Source organism: Triturus cristatus, chromosome 4_1 (genome assembly GCF_964204655.1).
Source record: "Triturus cristatus chromosome 4_1, aTriCri1.1, whole genome shotgun sequence".
NCBI lineage: Eukaryota > Metazoa > Chordata > Amphibia > Caudata > Salamandridae > Triturus > Triturus cristatus.
In genome coordinates this window covers 891,887,142-891,911,769 of record NC_140585.1, presented here as the reverse complement: position 1 = coordinate 891,911,769, position 24,628 = coordinate 891,887,142, and the positions used below count along the sequence as shown (strand labels likewise).

The 24,628-nt window shown below is 41.7% G+C and overlaps 1 protein-coding gene across 3 annotated transcripts in view; it reads right to left on the bottom strand.

Annotated features, from left to right (window-relative positions):
• LOC146855745 (NACHT, LRR and PYD domains-containing protein 5-like) overlaps positions 1-24,628 on the bottom strand; it is a 561,293-nt gene that overhangs the window by 528,155 nt on the left and 8,510 nt on the right. For all 3 annotated transcript variants that reach the window (XM_085653658.1, XM_085653660.1, XM_085653661.1), the window contains exon 2: positions 9,109-9,192. The gene's annotated coding sequence lies outside the window, so the exon portion shown is untranslated. The remainder of the gene's footprint in view (positions 1-9,108; positions 9,193-24,628) is intronic.

Sequence of the window (24,628 nt, the reverse complement as noted above, 5' to 3'; positions counted from 1 at the left end):
TCACGGCATAATTGAACTGGCATTTGAAATATGTATTGCACATATGTTGCACTGATTTCAGTGCAGGCTCTCTCTGTGCAGATCTAGCTTAGTGATTTATACAGTAGGTAGGGCAAGCAAATATTTACAGAGGGCAAGTAGATTTCTGTAACATTTTGTCCCTTGGCCAAGTAGCTTTTTTAAACATTTCCACACCCCTGAATATATAAAACCAAAATTTATATTTAATCTACACTTCAAACCTACAAGAAAAAAGGAGAGACTATCTGATTACTTCCAGAACGCAGATTTACATAACAGAACAAATCTTTGGAACTGCACCAAGTAAGTAAAACTGCATTCAAAATATAACACTACTTGTAATCTTCACCAAAAAATATATATAAATCATATTTCACTCATATGTCTCTTAAACTTATATCTCCTCTACAGATATCTTTTAAAGCAGCCAAAAAATACTACAGCAGCATCAACAATAAAGTTACTAACAAAGTAAGTATATTTTTGTATTAAACCACTCCCTAAAATACCCACACAGAGACCCACTCTTTCACAATATCCCCACCACCTACAATACAACAAAAATGTTATTATATTTATTCTTCCCAACAGAAACATCTTTAACAAATCGAAAATACAAGCTTGAAAAAAATTGCAGCAGCATTTTTCTTTACATCAACAGCAACATTGTAAGTATATCCAAAGCAATGTATATTTATTTACTTAAAAAATATACTGTATTATTTTTATTAATTTTTATATATATTTTCCTTAGCACTAAAAAGACCACCATGACTGAAGGCGCACAATTTATTATGTCTCAAAAAGTGAAAATGTTATTATGATACATGGGTTATGTATATACATAAGAAAAACAAACTGGTTTAAAAGTCTTTTGGAAATGCAGCAAACTTTCAGGGGCGTGTGATTTAATAAAATATCTACTTGTCCATGGGGCAGGTTGCGTCATAAATCTACTTGTCCTGTAACAAAATCCACTTGTCCCTTTGGTGCCAAGTAGTGCGGCAACAAATTATGGCAGCAATCGCATTATATAAGAGCTCTGATACAGCCTCTCTGATTATGCCAGAGCTCATACTATAGTAGTGTTTGAATACTTGGCAATCCCTGTATGTTGCCACGTTTCTGCAGACCTACATACTGGGACTGAAAGTAGTGGTAAGCAATAGTTCCAGGGTTAGGATGCCCTTTTGAATCTTTGCAAACCCACTAACTGCATATTTCAAGGGTTTTCAATAACTCTTCTCTAATCTTTTCCCATACTGAGAAATGTTGGAAATTTACTCCTGACAATGGCAGACAAACCTTCTTCCAGAGTTGGGGAAAAAGTGGTTGGAGGAAAAGTGAACTTGCAAACACTCAGATTTTCGCATGAGCAAATCTACACATGCACATTTGCTCATGCTAAAATGCAATGCACCAATATTTTTCGGAGTTCTATTTCTTGTCCTACTTCTGTAAATTGTTGGGAATTCATGAAAGCTGTATAGCTGCACTTAATGCAAGGACATAAACCATGGGTGCACTTTTGAAACTTTCTTTAAGAATTGGGCCCCTAATTTGGTCTGGCGTTGACCGTGATCTTTTGTGTTTATTAAAATGCTGTATTTCTTTCTCTGTATTGGCTGGCTTCACTGTGAGTGAAATCATTCTCTTTCACAGGGAGCATATTGGCACACATAGTAGTTTTGTTCAGTGCCAGTAACTACTTTGGCAGTGTGTGCTTTTTGAGACCAATTTCTTTTTTACTTTTGCCAATGTTTGTTCTAATGGTGAGGGCCTGGCAGCTACCACACCAATAAGGTTTTACAAATACCATGCCAAAACAGTTCACACATTGACAAAACTAAAAAGCTGACCACCAATTTCAGACCTACTTGCTTTGCCAATGCTTGTTTATTTTTGTTTCCCAATTATCTTATTGAAGCTGTTTATACTGATTTTATGAATATTTTTGGGAAATACAAGCATGCATCAACACATGTTACTGAATATTGCTGAAAAAAATGGTACCTGAAATTTTACTGTAGTTTAGAGAAATGTTTTTTTTTCCTGCTTTCATTTTTTATAAACATTTTATTTTGAAAGTTAAGAATCATCAACCTTGCTTTCAAGGTTCTGCAAATATTTGCATCAAATCAGAGCGCATTCTGGGAAAATTATTCATAGCCTCATATGGCTAAACTTTGAAAACGTGTGTACACATTTTTATACTGGAACCACTATCAGTAGTGCAGTCGGAGCTTGCAACATTTACTTAGAGCACTCACCCTAATAATAAAGGCTTTCAATTAATGAACCACAAGTTTGAACAGCATTAACATATTGGCAAAACATTTCCCTTAACTGCAGAAAGTGCCCTTCTCTGATCCATAATGTTGTACTGAAAACTGGCAGCCAACGGGTTTGTGTTGCAGGGGGTTGGGCCTACTTGTCTCAAGGACAAAAAACACATGAAAACGTGTTGCCCTTGACCCCAAACAATATGTCCTGGGCGTCAAGCTATAGGAATTCCACATCCCTGGCAAATATTATTCGAACAAATGTTAATGAAGAGCTATAACACAAGAAAACACTGTTGTATCTGTAAAATACATAGCTACCCCCAAATGTAACTGAGATCGAAGTGAGAGAGGCTCTTGAATCAATAAAAGAAGCTAGCACTAGTACAGATAGACCTACCACAGAAATACTAAAACAGCAGTCACTAACAGTACCCCAACATGCATCTAGCCAATTACCCTCTATTGATTCATTAAAAAGAATAGCTAGACAAAAGAAAGCCACTACAACTACCACACATGCCCCTAAAACCTTTCTACAGGCAGACATTCCCCCTGAACTAAGTATAACACACAATAATGAACCATTTATACTATTTGACACTAAATGCAAAGATAAGAGAAACATTATGTTTGCTACTGCAAACAATTTCTTCAAATTACTACAATGTGACACATGGATGATGGATTGGACTTTCAGAATTTGTCCCAAACCAAGTTATCAGTTGCATACAGTCCATGGACTATTTCAAAATACTAATATTCCCTTTATCTATACCCTACTCCCCAATAAACATTCTACCTACATTGAAATTCTAAACAAAATAAAAAAAAAAAAAAATAATTATTTTCCTCAGAAAATAATTATAGATTTTGAACAAGCCATGAATAATTCTATACTTAAATGCTACCCACATTCAGCAATCCAGGGTTGCTATTACCATTTTAACCAATGTCTATGGAGACACCTGCAAAAGTCAACCCCCAGGGGCCGATTCCGATCTGGGTCGGAAGGGCACCGAACGCGATCCGGACCGAAAAACTACGCGTCGTACGCGTGTTTTCCGCCCGACTCGTACAGCTGTACGAGCGAGCAAGTACGATGCGAGCTACATGAGATTCACCGACCGACTCGTTTCTGGGTCCGAACCACTCCGTACGTCTCGGTCGGGAGCTAACCGTGGCGTGCAATGTATGCGATTCACGACCGAGCCAGTACGATGCACGCGTCAGACAGCCTGTGCGAGCAGGTGTGTCCGGCTCGCAAATCGTCCGGGTGGTTGCCTTTGGGGGTCCGTGTGTCGGACCCCCTGTCACCCGCAGCCCTACGACTCGGACACAGGGGGAGACCCATGGGTCTCCCCAACATTGGCATGTATGGTGCAGATGGCACTGAAGCGTACCCAGTGTAGGGGGCGCACTTGTCCGCAGCATACCCATTCAGTCAAAGGGAGCCCATGTACGAGTCATACGACCGGCTCCCATGGACTTCTATGTGAGTCCGACCGAACCGAGTCCGGCAGCATACGGACGCATCGTACTCGCTCGGTCGGACTGCAGGAATCTGGCTAAATTGGAAAACACTCCGGATCCGGCTCAGTCAGAGTGCTTTCCGACCCGGATCGGAATCGGCCCCTCAGCACCTGATTCTGATGCGGATAGGAAAGCATTCTCACCTAGGGCCTGATTCTGACGCACTTAAGGTCTCCTAACGGTATTTTCTCCTTCCAAATCGGATCAGGAACGTGTCTTCCCGACTGAAGTCCCAATTACGATGCAGTTAGGAACATATGCTCCCATTGAAGTCAATGGGAGCCCAACCAAATCGTATCTGGAAGCATCCGGATGTATCGTACTCCGTCGGTTGGGCTCTCCTGATCCGAGCGGGTCGGAAACCATTTCCAAACCGATTCGGTCGGGAAGCTTTCCAACCCGCATCAGAATCTGGCCCGATATAAAACCAAAATTTATATTTAATTTACACTTCAAACCTACAAGAAAAAAGGAGAGACTATCTGATTACTTCCAGAACGCAGATTTACATAACAGAACAAATCTTTGGAACTGCACCAAGTAAGTAACACTGCATTCAAAATATAACACTACTTGTAATCTTCACCAAAAAATATATATATATCATATTTCACTAATATGTCTCTTAAACTTATATCTCCTCTACAGATATCTTTTAAAGCAGCCAAAAAATACTACAGCAGCATAAACAATAAAGTTACTAACAAAGTAAGTATATTTTTGTATTAAACCACTCCCTAAAATACCCACACAGAGACCCACTCTTTCACAATATCCCCACCACCTACAATACAACAAAAATATTATTATATTTATTCTTCCCAACAGAAACATCTTTAACCCCTTCCATGCCCATGACGGAACGGTTCCGTCATGAGCATCGGTTGCGCTGTGCTCATGACGGAACCGTTCCGTCATGGCCCCGCCCGCGCTCGAACCCTTCAGCACCGCGGGGGAATTCCCGCCGCGCTGAAGGGGTTAACAAATCGAAAATACAAGCTTGAAAAAAATTGCAGCAGAATTTTTCTTTACATCAACAGCAACACTGTAAGTATATCCAAAGCAATGTATATTTATTTACTTAAAAAATATACTGTATTATTTTTATTAATTTTTATATATATTTTCCTTAGCACTAAAAAGACCACCATGACTGAAGGCGCACAATTTATTATGTCTCAAAAAGGGAAAATGTTATTATGATACATGGGTTGCGTATATACATAAGAAAAACAAACTGGTTTAAAAGTCTTTTGGAAATGCAGCAAACCAGGGGTGTGTGATTTAATAAAATATCTACTTGTCCATGGGGCAGGTTGCGTCATAAATCTACTTGTCCTGTAACAAAATCCACTTGTCCCTTTGGTGCCAAGTAGTGCGGCAACAAATTATGGCAGCAATCGCATTATATAAGAGCTCTGATACAGCCTCTCTGATTATGCCAGAGCTCATACTATAGTAGTGTTTGAATACTTGGCAATCCCTGTATGTTGCCACGTTTCTGCAGACCTACATACTGGGACTGAAAGTAGTGGTAAGCAATAGTTCCAGGGTTAGAATGCCCTTTTGAATCTTTGCAAACCCACTAACTGCATATTTCTAGGGTTTTCAATAACTCTTCTCTAATCTTTTCCCATACTGAGAAATGTTGGAAATTTACTCCTGACAATGACAGACAAACCTTCTTCCAGAGTTGGGGAAAAAGTGGTTGGAGGAAAAGTGAACTTGCAAACACTCAGATTTTCACATGAGCAAATCTACACATGCACATTTGCTCATGCTAAAATGCAATGCACCAATATTTTTCGGAGTTCTATTTCTTGTCCTACTTCTGTAAATTGTTGGGAATTCATGAAAGCTGTATAGCTGCACTTAATGCAAGGACATAAACCATGGGTGTACTTTTGAAACTTTCTTTAAGAATTGGGCCCCTAATTTGGTCTGGCGTTGACCGTGATCTTTTGTGTTTATTAAAATGCTGTATTTCTTTCTCTGTATTGGCTGGCTTCACTGTGAGTGTAATCATTCTCTTTCACAGGGAGCATATTGGCACACATAGTAGTTTTGTTCAGTGCCAGTAACTACTTTGGCAGTGTGTGCTTTTTGAGACCAATTTCTTTTTTACTTTTGCCAATGTTTGTTCTAATGGTGAGGGCCTGGCAGCTACCACACCAATAAGGTTTTACAAATACCATGCCAAAACAGTTCACACATTGACAAAACTAAAAAGCTGACCACCAATTTCAGACCTACTTGCTTTGCCAATGCTTGTTTATTTTTGTTTCCCAATTATCTTATTGAAGCTGTTTATACTGATTTTATTAATATTGTTGGGAAATACAAGCATGCATCAACACATGTTACTGTATAATGTAAAAAAAAAAATGGTTCCTGAAATTTTACTGTAGTTTAGAGAAATGTTTTTTTTTTCCTGCTTTCATTTTTTATAAACATTTTATTTTGAAAGTTAAGAATCATCAACCTGCTTTCAAGGTTTTGCAAATATTTGCATCAAATCAGAGCGCATTCTGGGAGAATTATTCATAGCCTCATATGGCTAAACTTTGAAAACGTGTGTACACATTTTTATACTGAAACCACTATCAGTAGTGCAGTCGGAGCTTGCAACATTTACTTAGAGCACTCACCCTAATAATAAAGGCTTTCAATTAATGAACCATAAATACAAGTTTGAACAGCATTAACATATTGGCAAAACATTTACCTTAACTGCAGAAAGTGCCCTTCTCTGATCCATAATGTTGTACTGCAAACTGGCAGCCAACGGGTTTGTGTTGCAGGGGGTTGGGCCTACTTGTCCCAAGGACAAAAAACACATGAAAACTTGTTGCCCTTGACCCCAAACAATATGTCCTGGGCATCGAGCTATAGGAATTCCACATCCCTGGCAAATATTATTCGAACAAATGTTATGGAAGAGCTATAACACAAGAAAACACTGTTGTATCTGTAAAATAACATAACTACCCCCAAATGTAACTGAGATCGAAGTGAGAGAGGCTCTTGAATCAATAAAAGAAGCTAGCACTAGTACAGATAGGCCTACCACAGAAATACACAAACAGCAGTCACTAACAGTACCCCAACATGCATCTAGCCAATTACCCTCCATTGATTCATTAAAAAGAATAGCTAGACAAAAGAAAGCCACTACAACTACCACACATGCCCCTAAAACCTTTCTACAGGCAGAAATTCCCCCAGAACTAAGTATAACACACAATAATGAACCATTTATACTATTTGACAATAAATGCAAAGATAAGAGAAACATTATGTTTGCTACTGCAAACAATTTCTTCAAATTACTACAATGTGACACATGGATGATGGATTGGACTTTCAGAATTTGTCCCAAACCAAGTTATCAGTTGTATACAGTCCATGGACTATTTCAAAATACTAATATTCCCTTTATCTATACCCTACTCCCCAATAAACATTCTACCTACATTGAAATTCTAAACAAAATAAAAAAAGAAACAAATAATTATTTTCCTCAGAAAATAATTATAGATTTTGAACAAGCCATGAATAATTCTATACTTAAATGCTACCCACATTCAGCAATCCAGGGTTGCTATTACCATTTTAACCAATGTCTATGGAGACACCTGCAAAAGTCAACCCCCAGGGGCCGATTCCGATCTGGGTCGGAAGGGCACCGAACGCGATCCGGACCGAAAAACTACGCGTCGTACGCGTGTTTTCCGCACGACTCGTACAGCTGTACGAGCGAGCAAGTACGATGCGAGCTACATGAAATTCACCGACCGACTCGTTTCCGAGTCCGAACCGCTCCGTACGTCTCGGTCGGGAGCCAACCGTGGCGTGCAATGGATGCGATTCACGACCGAGCCAGTACGATGCACGCGTCGGACAGCCTGTACGAGCCGGAGTGTCCGGCTCGCAAATCGTCCAGGCGGTTACCTTTGGGGGTTCGCGTCGGACCCCTTGTCACCCGAAGCCCTACGACTCGGACACAGGTGGAGACCCATGGGTCACCCCAACACAGGCATGTATGGTGCGGATGGCACCGACGCGTACTCACTGTAGGGGGCGCACTTGTCGGCGACGTACCCATTCAGTCAATGGGAGCCCATGTACACGTCGTATGACCGGCTCCCATTGACTTCTATGGGAATCCGACCGAACCAAGTCCGACAGCATATGGCCGCATCGTACTCGCTCGGTCGGACTGCAGGACTCCGGCTCAGTTGGAAAACACTCCGGATCCGGCTAGGTCGGAGTGCTTTCCGACCTGGATCGGAATCGGCCCCTAAGCGTTGAATATGCAACAGACAGTACTTTTGCATACCAAGTAAAAAAAGCTGATAGCACTGGCCTATGTCTCAGTAACTAAAGTAGCAGAACACTATAACATCCTAATAGAAAGCCCCTACTACAAAAGAAATGAAGAAAAACTAAGCCCACTTTTAGATTACTTCGAAGATACCTGGGTGGGAAGACTCAGCAGATCAGGGCACAGAAAACGACCCAAATTCCACATTCCATGGTGGAATGTGTACCTGAGCACACTAAACAAACAAGCCAAACCCAACAATGCTGTTGAAGGTTGGCATAATGCCTTCCAAGCAACAGGCAGTGGGACACCTACCCAACACAAACTACTCCAAGCTCTCCAAAAAGAACAGAGCTAACAGGAACTCAGAATGGTACAATCTGTGACCCACACAGGCCCAAAACTCAAACAAACCCCAACAAAATGTTGAGTTACTACAAAGTCAGGTAACACTTCTTAATAAAAAAACGCTATCTTCTCCAAACCGCAACTCTGATAAATCCAACTCGATTAAACCATAAAAAACCCGAAAATATATATATTTTTTAAAGAAACGCTCTAGGAAAACCCGAAAAATTAAGAAAGTGTTAAATAATATTAGTATAAAATACTAATATACACTTCCTAATTAAAAAACGCTATCTTCTCCAAAACGCGACTTCAATAAAAGAAAACCTGTAAAAAAGTAAATAAACATACCCACCCACACAAACAAAGATAAACACTATAATTAATACATTTACAAACACTTTTAGAACAATAGACACATTTCTGTACATATTCTATCCTCTCTACACTAGGCCTCAAACTATCGATATCTTGCTAAAATATAACTAACAACTAAAACACACCAAAAACACAAACACCTAACACTAGACACACTACCTACCACCTAACTACATTCAAATTCAAGAAAAACTTAGTTTAATTAAAGAAAATTACACTTACCTTCCTCGACGCGACGCAGCTTCTAACCGCAAGCTTGTCCCCCTCAGAAATAACCCAAAACAGTAAGCGGTTACAAAATAGTACCTGTAAAACAAAAATGGCTGGTTAAATAACATAGAAATTAATTTAAAAACATGTAATACAGTAATAAATAAATTACTTATATTAGAATATTGTACTTATATGTTGAAAATAATGTAACATTTTTTCTATATTGTAAAATTATAAAATATATTAATGATTATTACTTTTTATATCGTTTACAATTCTATTCAAAAAAATGTTGAACAATTTTTCAAATGTTAAATAAAAACTTACCTTTTCAAAAACATGTTTATATAAAATGTAACAATGTAATAATTAATATTATTAATATTTAATACATTCATATATTAATTAAAAATATATATTACATGTAAAAAAAAATTGTTAACCACTTAGAATGTGAATTTGTTTAACTAAATTTGTATTATGTTCTATTGTTTAATTTGAACAAAATATGTATTTAATTGCCAACTGTTAAACATGTAAAAATAAACTGTAACATTATATTGCAAAATTAATCTGTTACCAAAATGTTCTAAATCAAAATAACCCCAAAAAAATTGTTACAAAAGATAAATACCTGTATCCTAAAATATACCAATATAAAAAATATGTATGTTCAAAAATGTAATATATGTAAATAAAAATATATCCAAAATACTTTGGAGCCTATTAGCATATCCAGCGCATCGCCATCCAACCGCCAGATGCTCCCATTTCGCCCCGCCATATTATTATTAAAGACAGTCCGCCGCTTTTCCGCCGGTCGGATTTCCGGCCGGGCGGAAAAGGCCCCCCGGGGGTGTGGAGGGATGGGGTGATGCACTTGGGGGTACGTATTGTACCCCGTTCATTGGCATACACAAGGTGGCAGGCACCACGCGGTGCCTGTCACGTTGTGCGTGCCAATGCACAACATGCACATTTTATATTGCTGCGGGTGCTGCTTACAGCACCACCCCCGGCAATGCAAAATATGCGGGATGCGACGCCCACGGTGGCGGTCGCATCCTAATGGGCCTAGCGGGACCGCTGCACCTCTGGCGGCCGGTCCCGTGTACCATTACGGTGGCGGGCGGACATCGTAATAGACCCCTTTATGTTACGAAATTAAAACTGTGTATTTATTTTGTATGTTTCATTATGTGTATAATATTCCCTTAATAAAATATTTCTTTACTCTAACTATGTTATTAGAAAATAAAGATCATTAAAATTTTACAAGTCTAATTTTTCTATTAATTTTTTTTATTAACTATTTTCCTAAAATGTATCTTTTAATGCAATGTAACTTTTTCAACTAATATGTATTATCAAAATATATTGTTATACATAATGTAATTGTAAATATAAGAAAATATTATACATACACATTACTACTACATATTATAAAAATATTTTAAAGTCACACACCTATAAACATATGTAATATATTTCTACACCAATTAGTATAAACTCAAGTAATATGCTCTACACTACACATATATTATTTACTATTCTAACTCCAATTAATATATAGTCAGGTAAAGTGCTAGACATTAAAGATATATAACTTACTATTCCCACTCCAGTTAGTATTAAGTCAGGGAAGGTGCTGGACAGTAAACCTACATAATTTTCTATTCCCACTCCATTTAGTATTACATCAAAGAAGGTGCTTGACACTAAAGATATATAATTTACTATTCCCACTCCAGTTAGTATTAAGTCAGAGAAAGTGCTTGACACTAAAGATATATAATTTACTATTCCCACTCCAGTTAGTATTAAGTCAGAGAAGGTGCTTGACACTAAAGATATATAATTTACTATTCCCACTCCAGTTAGTATTAAGGCAGGGAATGGGCTGGACATTAAAGATATATAATTTACTATTCCCACTCCAGTTATTATCAAGTCAGGGAAAGTGCTGGACACTAAACATATATAGTTTACTATTCCCACTCCAGTTAGTATATACTCAGGGAAGGTGCTTGACACTAAAGATATATAATTTACTATTCCCACTCCAGATAGGGGCCGATTCCAATCTGGGTCGGAAAGCTCTCCGACCGAGCTGGATCCGGAGTGTTTTCCGACCGAGCCGGACTCCTGCAGTCCGCCCGAGCAAGTACGATGCAGCCGCATGCTGTCGGACTCCCACAGAAGTCAATGGAAGCCGGTCGTACGACGTGTACATGGGCTCCCATTGACTGAATAGGTACGTCTCGCACAAGGCCGCCCCCTACAGTGGGTACGCGACGGTGCCATCCGCACTATACTTGCTTGTGTTGGGGAGACCCTTGGGTCTCCCCCTGTGTCCGAGGCGTAAGGCTGCAGGTGGTGGGGGGTCTGACGCGGACCCCCAAAGATAGGGTGACCAGATTCTCAAAACAAAAAACGGGGACAGGTCATAGACATAGAAGTAGGACTACGGTTTGCAGTAACAATCGACATAAAAGTAGGACTATATGACCATTGGTATCATCTCATAATGCAATAGTGTGAAGACCTGAGCGAATAGCTCGAGCAGCGCTGCTCGCCTCTCCCACAGGCGTTAACCCTGCTCCTTTAAGTTCTTTCCAGCTAAACAGTTTGCCGTGATCTGAAAGGTCAGTCAAAAGGTCAAGTCATAGCTTTGATATGGAGAACACAAAGCATGCATCAATTGGTTATGAATAAAACATGCAATGAGCAATGCCTTAATCCTTGCACGGTATGCATAAGGGCTACTGAAAAGTTTGTATGACTATGAATACAAGCTACAGGATGAAGAAATACTGTTTTATCCAAAGTAGAAACTTTGGCTGGCACGATGACGTAGGTGGCGCTGCGTGTAAAATGTCTCTCTTCAAAGGATTTCCCTTCTTGCTACAGCGCTCACCTCAGTGACGACACATGCCGTAAACAGTGCAAAGAGAGCATGCGCGCGCATGCTCAACCAGAACAATGAAAAACAGGGACATTTCTATGTTTAACGGGGACACTGTTTGAAAACAGGGACATTTGAGTCACTTGGAGAAAAGTGTCGGGACACGGGGACACTTCCCCAAAAACGGGGACCGTCCTGGGAAAACGGGGACGTCTGGTCACCCTACCCAAAGACAGCTTCCCGGACGTTTTGCGAGCTGGAAACTTCGGCTCAATTCGGCTGTCCGACACGTGCATCATACTGGCTCGGTCGGAAATCGCCTCCATTGCACGGCATGGTTTGCTTACGGACGAGACGTACGGAGCGGTTCGGACCCAGAAACAATTTGCGTTGCTTGCATCGTACTTGCTCGCTCGTACAGCTGTATGAGTCGGGCGGAGAACACGCGTACGGCTCATACTTTTTCCAGCCGGATCGCGTTCGGGGCCCTTCCGAGCGAGATCGGAATCGGCCCCCTAGTATTAAGTCAGGGAAGGTGCTGGACACTAAACGTATATAATTTACTATTCCCACTCCAGTTAGTATTAATTCAGGGAAGATGCTGGATACTAAACATATATAATTAACTATGCCCACTGCAGTTAATATTAATCAAAGAAATATCTTGTTTAATAAAATCATATAATTTACTATTACCCCTCCAGTTACTATAAAATAATGGAACATGCTGGACACTACACATTAATAAATGTAATTATAACATATTAAACATAATAAATAATTGATAAAACCCCCTACTCTCAATTTTTATTTATTTCAATTTTTTTAAATATTTCTTAAAATTAAATAATATTACTGATAATATATAATAAATATATATTATGAAACAAAACAACTGAGGGCCCCATTACGATGGCGGGCGAAAAGTCCGCCCGCCACCGTAACGATAAACAAGACCGACCGCCAGAGGTGCTGCGGTCCCGCCTGGACAAGTAGGATGCGACCGCCACCCTGGTGGTCGCATTCTGCATCATTTACATAGCGACGGGCAGTGCTGTAAGCAGCACCCGCCGCAATGTAAAATCTGCATGTTGTGAATTGGCATGCACAACGTGACAGGCACCGCACCGCGCCTGCCACCTTGTGCATGACAATACCCCCAAGTGCAGCCACCCACCCCCCCGAGGGCCCACAAAGTCATTAACCATATGCCTTTGCATGGCGGATTCTCGCCATGGAAAGGCATACCCATCGCAGGCATCCTAATATGGATGGGCACTGCCACCATGTTGTGTGCCTTTTCCACCCGGCCGGCAATCTGACCGGCGGACCGCGCTACCCCCCGCCATAGTAACATGGCGGGAGGTAAATTGTGCTGTGATGGCGTGCGGATTGCCTCTGCCCGCAACCGTCGGCCGGGCTGTGGCGATCCGCACAACATCATAATGGGGCCCTGAGTTTTTTGTTTTTTCATTATATAAAAAACATAAAATTAAATATTTTAATCTATTAATAAACTCAAATACATTGACTAAATTTAGTTAATAAATCCACATTTGAATTAATTCTTTTCACCAATTTTTTACCATTCTTATTAAAAAATAAAAATTATTTAAAATGTTATATTCAAAATTCCATAAATTCATATTTACACACATTTATTACATTTGAAATTAATTTTTTTCCCAATTTTTTTATAAAAAATATAAATTTAATAAAATATTACATTATATTTTAAAACACTCCCCAGCCCTCTTCCCTATAAACACAAATTTGCACTCAAATTAAATATTTCAAAATAATTTTTTTAATTTCTATTTACTTTTTGCATTTATTTTTCAAATTTAAATTCTCACCAAAGTCATCCCCTATAAACCCAACTTCCCAGTCCTAATAACTCTATTTTTTAAATTTACAATTTAAATTTTTTTATTTATCATTTTTAAAACACTCCCCACCCTTAGCCCCTAAAAACCCAACATAACAATGCTACAACAAATTTTAAATATCAATTCATTTTAACATTTCCAAATTTAATTTCTTAAATTTTTTAAAATACTCTCCACCCTTATTCACTACAAACCCAACATCCCGCTCCTATAACAACATTTCATAATTAAAATTTTCAAAAGATGCAAAATTTAAAAAATTGATTTGAATTATTTTAAAACACTCCCTACCCTTATCCCCTAAAAACCCAACATCCCACTCCTAAAACTTCTATCACAAAAAATATTTTTTACAAAATTCAATAACTATTACATTAAAAAAAAACATTTTAATATAAAATACTATAACAATATTTTTAAAAAACGATATTTTATACATTCTATATTTCCCCCCGATATTTTAAACACTAAAAAAAATGATATTTTTTAATTACGATTTTTTGATTCGATATTTTATACTTCGATATTTCAACAACAACAAAAAAAAGATATTTTTAACATCGATATATATAACATCGATATTTTAGTATTGTCGGTATACTAAACTCGATATTATTGTATATCGATATTAAAAAAAAAAAACGATATTAAGACTAGTTACCAAAAAAAAGGACATGCATATTCTAACACACATTATGCATTACATGTATGGTAATAATTTGTCATAAGTGTACAGGTGTTTCACACTCAGAACTTTATGACCAGGTTGAATACGAAGCATGCACTACAGTACCTGCAATCAGACCACATGATGGATGGTGGCACGTTACGTAACACTCTTTCAAAGCAGGTACCAGGATAGTCAAGAAACCCGAACAAGCGGATAGTCAACAGTAGCAGTTATAAACATTACACACCCTTAAAAGGATGAATGGAGACGGGAGGCTAGAAGGAAAACCAAGCTGCCTTACACCATTGTGTCAAGGAGCTTTTTCTCAACATCTCTCTAGCGCTGTACCCCAGAGATCAAAAAAGGTGCATTAGCTGCAATAAGTATAGAAAAAAGTGATGGATGGAATGATTGAATTAATCTCAGCCTGGTATTCACTCCATCGGTATTTTGCACACCATGCCACCCCAGTTTGGATCCAGCTATATGCAAATCAGTCTTGCCCCTGCTACAATAGGAACAGTCCATCCCAAACTGCCAAGCCAGGACCTTCCCAAAATGGAACACAAGCAACCCGGGACCGGCTTTGCCCTAGTTATGGGCTCATCAGTCAGGTACAGTGTAATATGCTGCTCAGCCAGGATGTGTGTGTATGTTGGAATGTTGGAGTTAGAATGTTGGAATGGTTTGAGTCAGTTGGTCTATGGGCTGAGCAGCGTACAGGCTGCTCCTGGTGGGGCTTGCTATTTATATACTTAAATACCTGTAACTTCAACCTTCAATAAACATACTTGAAGTTACCAACCAGAACGGACATTTCATCATTCATAAGTCTACTTATTACAATTGGTACCAGGAGTGGGGTTATTTCTATTCCCTACAATTGACGACGATTGGAAACCCTCAAGAAACTTCAAGATAACGAAATTCAAGAAAAAGGAAATCCTCGAAAAGCAACTTAAACTTACTTGCACTGAGAGCCCCACCAGTGACCTCCCACCGGTCGCCCACAACGCGAGAGTGCAAGTCCCTGCTTGGTGTTCCTTTCAACTTTGGATGTGCCAGTTACTGCCTGCATTCAAATTAAGTGTGGCTGTTTTCAGCGTCGCGCTGCTTTCTGCCTGTCTCTACTTGCCAGTGAGACCACTACCTGTTCAATGTGGAAAAGCGTCAGGGACTACTGAAATTTCCTGCTCACAGACCCTGCGTTGCTGCCTTCCTTCAGCCTTCAGAGAGCTGTGTGACACGATTCATTTGCCCAGCGGATTTGTCAAGGAGAGAAATGTAAACGGAGAAGTGACTTTATTGTCTGCATCTGCGGGAGAGAATGGGTTTTGAGGCCTGTTTACGTTTAATTTAATTGCCTGCATTTTCATTTGAAAAACGTCTTGTGACAGCTCATTTTCAGCGTGGACAAGTTGAGAACACTGGTTCTGCTGCTTCGTGTTCCTGGGTGAGGCACTTTTTATATATTATTTATTAAGGCAAATATCAGCAATTAATTTGCCTCTGTTAATGGAGCTCGAGCTGCGTTTAGTGTGCGCATGCTGTGGTGACAGTTTAACCGCTTTCACAGCGCGCGCAGCTTACCTGATCCTGCTCCTGCGATGCCTCTTCATTGTCTCCTGTGACGTTTCTTTTCACCGCGCCTACACAGGAATCTTTGAAGCATTTTTTCCGCCGTGAGCCATCCGGTGCGACGTCACCTCTACGTCCCGCCATCTTGTATTTGGCACACCATCTCTTCACGGATGCCATTCAAGTCATCTTTGCCAACCACGTGTTTTTGTTCTTGTGCTTCTTTCAATAAAGTAACTTGATAAGACGTCACTCCGCCTTTTCATCGGCACTTCAGTGAATCCTTCGTTACTTGGTGATTTGTGCTAACACGAGGCTATGGATTACGATGTACTTGAAGGTCTGTTCTTCAGTGAAATGGATTTTAAGAAAAGAATTTCGCTCCGTTCTTGTTTCCATGGTCATTTCTTCCTGACAGTTTTATATCAGTTAATTGCATTGTGGGGATAGTCACAGTAATTTCATTTGGTTGCAGTTTTAATTACGACCCCAACAGCACTTTCTAATTAATAACGTGAAATATGCATATGTCTCGGCAAAGTAGTTTCTGATTTAATGTAGTGGAAGCCATCTTTGTATTTTTACTTTGGTTAAAGCGCCATCTACTGGGCATGTTAATTAATAGCTAAGTGGTATTGCTTTCAAGCATTTAATTTCAAAGGGATAACATTTTATTATTGGTTTGCCTTTCGAATGTAATTCATTTAATTCATTGTGATAATACATATTTTGTTTACGCTAATGTCCAATTTTTATTTAATTGTTTGCATTCGCACCTTCGTGTGAATATTTGTATGTGGAATTTTATTCACTGTTTCTGTTTAGAGTTACAGGTGTAACATGTATTTGATTGTTTCCACATCTCGTGCACATTTGTTTTCATATTGCATTTACTTTGTTGTATGTGGTACTACCACATCTCGTGCACATTTGTTTTCATATTGCATTTACTTTGTTGTATGTGGTACTACCACATCTTGTGCACATTCCTATAAATTGTTTTGCCTTATTTCGAGTGGTACTACCACATCTAGTGCACATTTTGACAAATTGTATTTACCCTGTTTATGTGGTACTACCACATCTTGTTCACGTTTTACAAATTGCCTTGTTGCATCTCGTGCACATATTTAAAAATGTTTTCTCTTGTTTCATGTGGTACTTCCGCATTTCGTGCACATTTTGTTTAGAGATTGCAGTTACCTTACTTAACATGTTCTACTGTTTATGTGGTGCGTTCCCACATCTATTTAATGTGGTACATCCACATCTTATGCACTTGTTCTACTGTTTATGTGGTGTGTCCCCACATCTATTTCATGTGGTGTGTCCCCATATCTATTTATGTGGTATATCCACATCTTATGCACACGTTCTGCTGTGTTATGTGGTGTCCCCACATCTTTTTATTGTGGTCATTCCACATCTGTACTCGCAAATTGTTTTATTGCGTCACGTTGTGCGTTTTGCTCTACTTGTTTTCTTCTTCACGCTTTTGATTGTACTTTTGTACTTCCTTCGTGTCGGCCCGGCCAGCTTTCATGATCTTGGTACTTGAGTCACTTATTGTTTTGTTGTGGGTGTGTATCGGTTGTTGTTCATGGGAGAAAGGGAGACGGGTGGTTGAGTCGTTTTTCGTGCCTCTTGTGATCCTCATTGTTCCCTCCCACTCACTATTTTCTCATTGTTTTGGTTGTGGGTGTGTATCGGTTGTTTTCATGGTAGAAAGGGAGATGGGTGGTTGAGTCGTCTTTCGTGCCTCCTGTTATCCTTATTGTTTCTTCCAACTTACTATTTTCTCTTGGCGTTTTCTTTCAATTTTCATATCTTGCCATGTTTTCGCCTAAGTCTTTTACTGTGACTTTTTGTTATACCTTTTTAGAGTTTCTCCCTTTTCATTGTTAAGAGGGGAGATGTTCTTTTCATTGTTAAGAGGGGAGATGTTGTAATATGCTGCTCAGCCAGGATGTGTGTGTATGTTGGAATGTTGGAGTTAGAATGTTGGAATGGTTTGAGTCAGTTGGTCTATGGGCTGAGCAGCGTACAGGCTGCTCCTGGTGGGGCTTGCTATTTATATACTTAAATACCTGTAACTTCAACCTTCAATAAACATACTTGAAGTTACCAACCAGAACGGACATTTCATCATTCATAAGTCTACCTATTACATACAGCTTGGTTCCAGTGACACGTCTGGTCATACCCGTCCGACTTAGAAAAACACATAAGTATACAAAAAAGTGATGGATGGAATGCTTGAATAATTCTCAACCACTGGTAATCACTCATGCCACATTTCAATTCATCTGTATTTTGCGCACAATCCCACCTCAGTTTGAACCCACCTATACGCAAATCAGTCTTGACCTCCTTTAATAGGAACAGTCCATCCAGAACTTCCATGCCAGGTCCTCCCTTAACCAGAACACATGCAACAAATGACCGGTTTTACCCTAGTTATGGGCTCATCAGGCACATACAGCTTGATTCTAGTGGCACAGTTTGCACAGGACCCACATCTGGGCATACCCATCCTACTTAGAGTGACACACAAGTATACAAAATAGTGATGGATAGAATGCTTGAATGCCCAATCTTGGGGTCCATGCTCACCATGGCACTGGAATCAAGTTAGCCTGGCTGATGAGGGGTGATACCCTGAAACCGGTCCCAGGATGCTTGATTCCAGTCCAGGGAGGAACTGACCTGGCAGTTCGGGCTGGACTGTTCCCATGGGGAGCAGGGTCAAGACTGATTTGCATATGACTAGGTCCAAACTGGAATGGCATGGTGGGTAAAAAAAACTATGGATTTAGGCCAGATCTCTGTACTAGGGGTAAATGTTTGAATTTGTTCAGCAATCCGTCCATGAATTGTTCTTTTTTTGCATTTGAATTAATCTCAGCCTCTGGTAATTCCTTGAGCAGCATCCCAACTCCAAATCCTGTAAACATCAATCCAGATAATAAGACGGATGGGCAAAGCTGGCGGTGATCGTTTAAGAAGGTTAAACAGAAACTTTGCCAACTAGGTCTACGATATTTCCAGCCAAATTATGCGTCACAGACACTGGATATATGCAGTTCTTCACAACACTGAGCAAGGTCTGGGAGTGACTGGATTTGAAGGAAGTTAGCCCCCACCATGCGACTTGCTATTGCCCAGGGACCAGCAGCACTGGAAGCCCAAACAGCAGCAGTATGGAAACCCCAACGGCAGACCTATGGAGGAGTATGTGGCGAAGGAGTGTGCACAAGTGATAGCTCAGCTTAAAGTCCCGTCATAGTCAGTCTGCAAGTTCACCCGACTGCACGGCGGACTCCCTGAAGAGGACTGAGGGGCCTATTACTATGGCGAGCGTATCCCAACCGCAGGGCCGGTGGTGGTCACCGCCGACCCAGCTGTGGCGATCCACCCGTCATATATCCCTGGTTCTCCCCCCGCCATATTAGCATGGCGGGGGGCACCACAGTGGACCAAAAGACCGTCTGCCGCTTTTCCGCCGGTCGACTTGTCGACCTAGCGGAAAAGGGACACAATATTGTGATGTAGGCGGAAAATTACCTTTCCATGGCGGTGATGCTGCCATGCAAAGGCAAGCGGTTCTTGCTGTTGGGGGCCCGTTGCGGGTCCCCAGCGTGTTGGGGGGTGGGGGGTTCATATGGGTGCAATGCTCTACGTAGCAGGCACCACATGGTGCCTGCCATGTAGCGCATGGCAATGCTGTGCACAGTCCTTTTACACTGCAAGCGGGTCTGCAGCCAGCAGATCCACCCGCAATGTAAAAGGTCAAGGATGCGCACGCCAGTGTGGCGGGCGCATCCTAATTTGCATGGAAGGACCGCCGCAACTTTGGTGGTCGGTCCCGTGCTCCGTTGCGGTGGAGGGCGGACATAGTCTGCCCGCCATCGTAATAGGCCCCTTAGTCTCTGCTTTGGAAGATATCCCACCGGAACTCCGGTCAAGTCCTTACTCCCATGACAGTGGATCAAGTGATCTTAACTGAGGCACTATATAATTTTTTCATATTTGTATTCCAGGGCTATGTGCTTGTACAGGAGGGGGGCCTATCTGCAGCTGTACCACAGGTGTGGCATGGTTACATATTCCACCCCTCCCCAGATTGCGCAGGAAACCCTTACTTTTGCTGTATTGTACAGTTTATAATTGGTCCAGGGCTTATTGCTGTCCTGATCTGGAGACAGGAGTTGAGTTTTATGTTATGGACTCGTTTTTATGTGTGACCTAACAACACTGTGTCTGGAGCAGTCTAGGATTACCCGAGGACCGGGGGAAGGGGGGCATCACTGATTGGAAATATGGGGAGACATTAATTATGATGACAAATTTGACAGATTGCAACCCCACATATAACATTCGGACCTGGAATATGGTCACCTCCAAAAGCTGCCACCCAGTGTACTCTTATATGCGATGCTGACAGATCCACATAGCCTACTTACAGGAAACACTCTTGACGGCCGCGGAGCTTCTTGAGCTTGGCCACCGCTAGAGAGGTCAGATAGTTGGTACTTCATATTCAACATATACAATGGGGGTGCTTCTGTGGGTAGAGCCAGCGGTAAAGTTGGTGATCACATACAAGATGGTGGACCCCAAAGGGTGCTATGTGGTAGCTGAGGGAAAGCTAGATGGTGCATCAATCACACTAGTGGTGCTGGATGCGCCCAACATTGGTCAGTCCCAATTCCTAGACACACTAACCTCCAAGAAGATACATGACCTAAATGTTCAGAGTATATGGGGGTGGAGACTTCAACTGTGTGCATGACACTACTCTGGATAGCTCCATCCCCCTGCTACATGGCACTGCAGCAACCAGAACAGCACGCACCTTTGTAGATTGGCTAGGACACAACTGCCTGACAGACCTCTAGTGCTCCATGCATCCCTTCATGAGAGAATATTCATTTTTTTCACCCATTAACCAATTGCACACTGGAATCAATCTTCTTTGCAACCCTGACGTGATCCCATTTGTTGCAGCTACCAAATATCTTGCCGCACTCTCTAACCACTGCACCCTCAAGATGCCGATACAGTGGGGCAGACAACGAACACCTCTACCTACCTGGTAGTTACACACACTGGCCCTACACGATGACGCATTTTGCAAAACTATATGCACACACATCAACCAATTTTTTTAGGAAAACAATGGAACTGCATCCAACAGAGGGGTGGAGTGGGATTCTTTCAAGGTGGCCGCGTGGGTACTATGTAATAAGACTAAGTCTGGAGAGAAACTCACACTGTGATGCAAAATAATTGTCAGCGATGCTATCCGCGTGGCAGAGGTGCAGGCTGGAGAAGGCGTAGGGCCCGTGGACAAGCTCCCCACTCTTAGAGTGGATCATAGGACTCTAGTGAATAGGCTCAGGAAACTGTATTATGCAGAATATTTAGCCACACAAAATGCAGCGGGAAATAGAGATGAGCATATACTGGCTTGGCTGTTGTGCTCGGAGGCAGATTGACCCAAATGAATGCTATCAGAACCCAGAACGGAGATATTCTCAATGCATAAGGGGACATTAATGCAATCTCTCAATCACTACAGCTCCTTATATCTGGAGGTGGAGAGGCATGAGTGGTCCCAAATACAAAAATATATTTGCAGTTTGCGATCTCGCGCTTAGTCCTCCTGCAACGCCACTCTCTCTATGAACTGCTGACGTTTAACGCGGTCTGGCTAGATCGTGCACAATAAAACCTCAGGGACGGATGAGCTCCCGCTTGAGTTTTACCTGACCTATAACAGATCCTTGCCCAAGGTTAATTCAAATGTTTCAGCTATCCAAAGATAGAGGCGCTCTACCCAAGTTCTCAAGAGACGTTGATCGTGGTCCTCCCTAAACAGGAGCATGATCAAAGCCTGTCATAAGAGGCCCCTTTCTCTTCTCAATACAGACTGAATGATCTTTAGGAAAATAATTGTGAATAGGCTGCTGACTTACCTCACCATGCTGGGAGGTTTCTCAACGAGGTGTCTCTTTCATCCCATGAGGGAACGCCCTCAAGCACCACCTACGTATAAATGGAAAAAGTGTTTGATACGATGGGCTGGCCCTACTTAAGGGGAGTGCTACTCAGAATGGGTCTGGGACCCGAGACTATGAAATGGATTGATCTTTTGTATGCTGATCCAGTTTCCCGGGTTCCACAGGCAGGGGAATCGCATCAACTTTTCAGGTGGGCTGGGCTGCTCACCTGGCTGCAATTAATCACTGCACATATCGGTGCGACGAGTCGGGGTATAGGATGGACAAGTGGCAGCTTCCCGGGGGTGACTTTAATAGAGCTCTCTACTCCCATACTAAAATGTTCCTACTCACTGGGCCCACCCACCATGCGGTGCACGTCTGGAAGGCGGTGAATAAAAGTTTGCGATGGGACCGGAGGCTCACACTGGCCACACCACTGTGGGACGCCGAACAGCTGGGAACTCTGCGGACCTCCAAGGGGTTTGGAAATTGGGTTCTTAAAGATAGGAGACTTGTGGCAGAGGGAAACGGTGGTGTCCTTTGCCATCCTGAAGGAAGAATACAAATTAGCCGAATCTGAATATTTCCGTTATCTGCAGTTGCGGCATTCACTACTATCGAAACTGCCCAAAGGGGAATCTCCCCCGGAGTCGTCACCACTGGAGGACAGGTTGTTGGATGGCTACATGCCCATGAAAGCGATCTCCCTTACATACAAAAAACTAATAAATAACACCCCCGATCCATTCATTCAGTCCAAGGGGCAGTGGGAGAGAGACGGGTTAGAACTTGACGAGGAGGAATGGCAGGAGGCATCGGCATCCCAGAGAGAGGTTGCTATCTCTTCCAGACTCTGCCTGGTCCAATTGAAAATTCTACATAGGATCTATGTGCCGGGGGCAGGCTAGTTAGCATGGGAAGAGCTTCTGATGGGTTGTGCAGGAGGAAATGTGGCCAAGAGGGTACTTTTATGCACATAATATGGGAAAGGGGAATTATCCAACGATACTGGAAGAGGATACCTGAATGTATAAATGAGGTGTTTGAGGTGGAACTCCAGCCTGAAGCCAAACACTGTTTGTTAAACGTCCCGGAGCCTACAGATTTGAACACTAGGGGGAGAACCTGGGTCACACTGGGCCTGATGGTGGCCAAGAGGAACATTGCCCGGCTGTGGGGGTCTGGAGAGTCGCCTACACTGTCTTCCTGGAAGACAGACATAGACTGGTGCATGCTTAGGGAGAAGACAGTGCATGTCGCACGAGGATGCCGCAAAAAGTGGACAGCAATCTGGGACAAATGGAATGTGTACGGGGGGGGGGGGAATATCTGTGTTTCACCAGTCGCCCCTCCTCTGGAGGAACCCCTTACCCCATGAGCTCATGTTTCCCTGCCCTGTCGTGTCGACTTAACCAATGTACCATTGTATATCTGAACTTGAGATATTATCTAGCTGTTGTATTACTGAGTGCCGTCGTCACTTTGTTTAATAAAAAGAGTTCATTAAAAAAAAAAACGTTTTGGGTGGGCAGGGGCACCAAAAAGGGTTGAGCGCGCTCACCAATTACATCCACCCTGGAACGCCTGACAGGCTTGTTTCGGCTACGGGGTCCACAGTGGGGTATAACAAGCACAGACGTGTGGGAGGCGAACTCGCTGTGTGTGGATGACACCTTAGCATATCTCAGAGACACACGTAGGGACCTACCACAAGTGATGGGAACAGTAGACAAGTTTGGTGCTGTCTCTGGCTTGAAACTGAATTGGTAAAGAGAGAATCTCCCCTTGGGAAATCTGTATATCACACTATATATATAGATTAATCAACACGTCGAATATGAAACGGTCAATCAACACACATACTGTATTAAATTTCTTATCTTCTCAGCTAAGCGAGTACCACAAGGATATAAAAATGCATGAAGCTTTAATGGTGTGTGTTTCTACACAACAGTCATGGTCATGTAACAATATGCAGTATCTTTCATGTCAGGACAATAAAGACAGTGGCCTGTGCACTGGCTATCGGATACGCCTAACCCATAGCGCTTGTCTGTTTCGCTAGCCTTGAGGCCAGGGTATGTTGGGCTGTCTTTTGTATCCAGAGTGATGCCCTATACACGGTACGCCTTTCCACTGTGGCCAAACCCTTTTAGCATTTGTGTGTCCAACCCAGGTGCAGCTCCACACCTTACGCACCTAATCTGCCATTAATGGTACTCCCAGTAATTCGCATTGTGGCTGACCAATAAAATATAAGATCGTGGATGGAGGCTGGCATACTCCAGATAGGTGATTTGTACTTACATAAAACCTTGATGAACTTACACAACCTCATGGAGCGTTATGATATTGATACGGGCCAGTTCTTGACATACAATGCCCTGACAGCCATGATATAACCCACCATATCCCCAATGTTGCAATTGGTGTTGGAACATGGTGGGGGCAGAGGAGCGATTACATTTATTTTACAAGATGC